Source organism: Medicago sativa, chromosome 8 (genome assembly GCF_051527215.1).
Source record: "Medicago sativa cultivar Bolivia chromosome 8, Bolivia_mono, whole genome shotgun sequence".
Classification (NCBI taxonomy): domain Eukaryota; kingdom Viridiplantae; phylum Streptophyta; class Magnoliopsida; order Fabales; family Fabaceae; genus Medicago; species Medicago sativa.
In genome coordinates, this window is record NC_140756.1 from 92,218,947 (window position 1) to 92,223,834 (window position 4,888).

Here is a 4,888-nt window from a genome sequence, read left to right on the forward strand (position 1 = left end):
CACCAAAAAAATCATAACAACAACAAGAATCTCTTATCTTATCTGCATTTCATTCCTTTCCAAACACTCTCAACAACACCAACATTCCTCACAAAGAGTCGCGCTTCTTTATCATCATTATTGCATTTTTCGTATGAGAAAAAAATTATCATCATCACCTTCATCATCTTTGTTCAAAAGTTTGATTCTAATCTCTCTCACACTCCCTTTTTCTTGTTTTTCCCCAAAGAATTTCAACCGACGACCACACTCGTATTTTGTCTAAGGTTTATAGATCTCCATATGACATTCGAGATTATCATGCCATAAAACTTGCAAATGGTCTAGTAGCACTTCTTATGCATGACCCGCTTGTTCCTACCAAAACAGAGAAAACTTGAAAATCAAAAAGGGGGCGTGTGCATGACCAGCTTGTTCCTACCAAAACACAGAGGACGAACCTAAAAATTAAGAAGGGGACGAAGGAGAATAATATGATTTTTTTTTACTATAAAATGTGTGTGTGTGTGTGTGTGTGTGTGTGTGTGTGTTTGTCTGAATGTATACGTGTGTGTCCTTATAGGATAAAAGATAAACTTATTATAAATAAAAGTTGAATGTATTCCACTTCTACTTCACATGTTTTGGAATTTTATTTCCACATTAAATCATATGATTACGACTCAGAATGCGTGCAAACATGTATTGATAACTTCGTAAAATGACATTGAATAAGTTGTTTAACATTTAAACGACAACTCATTCAATAACTATAAAATAACTTTAGCGGGGAGGATGAAGCAAAAAAAAAAAGGTTCAACATAATTAAAAACCACTAAACAACTTTAGTGTGAAAACGATAGACCGTGTTTAAAAAATGTAGAATAAATGTGTGTTTATTTTAATTTATTTTATGGCATATGTTTCTTTGTCACTATAATGTTTTTTTTTTCTAATCAAATTCCTATTTCATATAATATTTGCACACAATTAAATAACACACTCTTATCTCTTTCTATCTTAAAGTTCTATATCCTCCTCTATAAATAATTAATATATTTTTGTTCTCCTCATATTTGAGTATTCTTTTCTCATTTTTTTTTACTATTTATTCAATCTTTAAGAGCTCTGTTCCATTTTTTCATTAGGAACCATTTTCTCTAATTAAAAAGTAGGTAGTTAAAACCATACATAAAAAGAATAGTTAGTATGATATGTTTTCATTATTTTGAAGAATTTGATTATTTTTTAGTAATATGATATCGTAGATAAAAGATATGTGTTAGAAAGATAATATGTTTTTTTTAGTGGAAAATATAATATGTTATGATATATACCAACAATAGAAGGTGATGAGTGCATTAATTTATAATTGATCTATAATAAAATAGTCGAAGATTACACTTTATATGATTGCTAAAAAAAATGATATTTCATAGATAAAAGATACACAATGCACAATTTAATATTTACCGTCACTTTGTATTTTTAACAGATATATAATATCCATTCTCACATAACATGCATGTTTCTAAAAGGTATAGTGAATACATGAAAATGTGGAGATTATATTCTTTTAAAAATATAACGGTGGTTACGTGTATGTGTTTGTGGTGTTATTTGTGATTGAAATGCATGACTTCAAGAGTTATATCTAATTCATGAAAATCAATTGGGCATGGAATATCTAATATTCACTTTTTTAAAAAAATTTAAAACAATATTTTAAAATTGTCTCTTTATCCTTTCTTTAGTTGATATATGTAAAACTTAATTTTTGAAATTAAAACTATCAATTTTTTTTATTAAGTTTATAATTCAATTATCAATCAGTAGTATCCAAGTTTGATCTTTAATTCGAACAATTCTTGATAGATTTTTCCTTGTTTTCCTGAATTTTTGATTATCAAAGTTTTTTCCCTTGGAAATTGGAGAGAAAATATCGTAATTTAAATTTCTATCCCAGCCTTCAAATTTTCAATTAGGATTAGATAAGTTTTTTGTCCGCAAAAAATTATCAAATCTTGTTTTTTGTCCTCTAAAAAAAGTTGCATGTTTACGTTCCTATAAAAAAATTCAGCATCTATTAGTAATCTCAAGTCTCAACTGAATTTAAATTTGTTTAATTACCGTTATATTTGTAAATCATACTTATATCTAATCTTTGTTAACAATGCTAAATATCATACTTAGATCTAATCTTTGTTAACAATGCTAAATACCTTGCAAACCCTAAACCTAAGCATTTTGGGCGCCAATCAAGCAGGACCGTTTGATCAAATCAGCAAGCTAAGCATTAATCTCATCCTTTGATCTAATCTGATTGCATTTTACGTTAAATTCCCCATGCCTTTTACGTTCAACGCTTTTGGTTGTTGCTTTCCCCATTCCATGATTGCATTTAATGTTGTTATTGATTCCAAAGCCTTTGATATGATACCAATGTATAGGTATCATTTCCATGATACATGATGAATGAATCTGAACGTGTATATATACCATACCATGGAATCACATGAATCACATCTCATTCTTTTTCAAATTCAATCGAATCCCATGGCAAATAATGGAATCCAGGCGCTGCTTGCCTACCATGATTTGATAGGTATAAGTCTTCCATCCTTTGATATTGTTGTTTCCAGTTTTGTACAAATCACTTATGTTGCTTTTTTGTTGTTTTTTTTTAACAGCACCTCTGATAGATGTCATACTTCTTGACTATAAACAAAACCGTTTGAGTCTTTCAAAATCTTCCTTCTTACTTTTCCAAAATCATCCTTCTTGACATTTTTATCTAATCTCTCTAAGGTGTGAGAGAGAGAGAGAGAGTAAGACGAGAGAGAGAGACTCAGAAGATGTCATCGCATGGGATAGATCCACGTCAGCCATCATCGGCGAAGCCGTACGTACCACCAGTGATAGCTCCACAAGATCTTCCGATCGATTACGCCAGTTTCATCGCTGTCTTATTCGGCGTTATGTTCAGGTATTAGCTGGGTTCGTGGTTGGCTCTCATATTTTGTGCTCAATCCATTGTTAATATGAGGAATGTTGAAAATGATCTTAAACAAGTTATGATGGCTATGATGTTTTCTTTAATGGGATTGATGACAAACTACTTTGGGCCTCTAAGACGGCAAGCAAAGTTGAGATCTCAAGTTCTTGAGATGAAAAATTACCTTTTTTTGAGCCTTTTCAGGATTAGATCAACAAGCGCAAGATGGAATTTAGAGTAACTCAGTGTCTGTGATTTCTAATTCGTTGTATTAAATATGCTTCTGAAACTGCATATCTGTCAATTTGGACAATTTGTTTGATGTTATAAACTTTGAAATTTAGAGTAACTCGGTGTCTGTGATTTATAACATTTTGTTTGATGTTATAAACTTTGAAAGTATGTTATAAACTTTTCACAATGGTGTTTTGGATGATTTCAATTCTGTTTTGTCTGTTTTTATTTTGAGTTTGCGGACCAGCAAGTTTTTGTTTAAGAGATATGCCAGATTTTGTATTGATTGATATGTATGCACTTGATTATCTAAGTACCTCTCCCTTTATTTTCAATGAAATTTCTTTTTTGTGTCCCATTATTGTGTACAAGTATCCTTTACGATATATAATTCATCTGCGGTAGTGTTTAAGGAGGTAGTGTTTGGGCTTCTTTGGGTTGGTTGTGGCTGCTGCTACTGTCGGCAGCTGCTGATGTTACCTGCTGGTGCTGTGTTTCGGCTGCTGGTGCCGTGCCTGTTTGAGGAGTAGCTGAGTTTTGGATGCTGTTTTGGGCTAGCAGCTGTAGTTGTTATGCTGGCTTCATGTTTTTCTCTTTTCTGTTTGCTGTCATGCCTTTATCAAAACCAGCTAACATAACTATTACTTTTTTATTACTACTATATTCGAAAATGTAGTTTATTGGTTTATTATGCTTCAAATGTATCAGCACCACTTCAAATGTAGTTTATAAGGAGATATTCGAAAATGTGTGACCCAATATTTGTACGCCCTTAAATTTATGTTTATTTATTTTATTTTTTATGTAATGAATAATATCAGAACTTTTTTAGCTTCTCCATTTTTAATGTCCCGGGCGGTAGCACGGGGAAAAGATCTAGTTTTTGAATAATTGTTTTAGACATGCTTAGAACCCTATAAAACGTTTCTGCACAAAAAATAAACTAAATATTTGATTTTTATGTCCAAATTTTAATTATTTTAATCTTGAACTATTTGCGTTTTTAAAAATTCATATTTAATTTATTCAATTTCTATTATTTTTCCTAACAATCCACATGTACCCACAATCCCACTCAACCAGTCACTATGAACCTAACTGATAATCAACCTGCCATTGTTCTCACTGGGTGGAAAATCTAAAAGGGATTGTTAGAACTTCTAAGACTATAACTGTGAGTAGTTGACATTGCCTCATATTATACATATAAGTAAACAAAATTGTCTGGCTATGTACATACAAAATATGGGTTGTAAATAAATAGATCAAACCAAAGACAACGATAAAGTAAAAACAAGAATAGTAAGAAACTCATTCTCAACATGAGAAAGAGAAAGGAACAAGCAGCAAATATAAAATTAAATATACTATGGCTTGCTGGAGCAATATGCTCCTTATTATAAGACAATAAGATGGTAATTGGTAATAATTAAAAAGGCAAACTAAACTAATAAGACAATAATTAATTATTCGAAGCTCTCAAAAAAAAAAAAAAATTAATTATTCGAAGGAGCAACTTCTTTCCTTCAAACTCACTCACTCACTCACTGTGATTTTTTTTTTTCTTCTCTTTTTTTCTCTTCCTCCAAATCGTGTAAGTCCTTTTTTTCCTAGCACCCAACGTAGTTCCTCTTTTCCTTCGAGCCTTGGCCGTCTTAACAGAAGCATCAGCAGCAGTAG

General features: G+C 31.3%; 1 pseudogene across 1 annotated transcript; it reads left to right on the plus strand.

Moving 5' to 3' along the window:
• The first annotated feature begins 2,188 nt into the window (after nt 1–2,188).
• Nucleotides 2,189–3,416, plus strand: LOC146903333 (protein Asterix pseudogene; annotated as a pseudogene). The gene is made up of 2 exons (XR_015022256.1): nt 2,189–2,584; nt 2,670–3,416. The product of XR_015022256.1 is annotated as a protein Asterix pseudogene (transcript).
• Nucleotides 3,417–4,888: the final 1,472 nt, after the last annotated feature.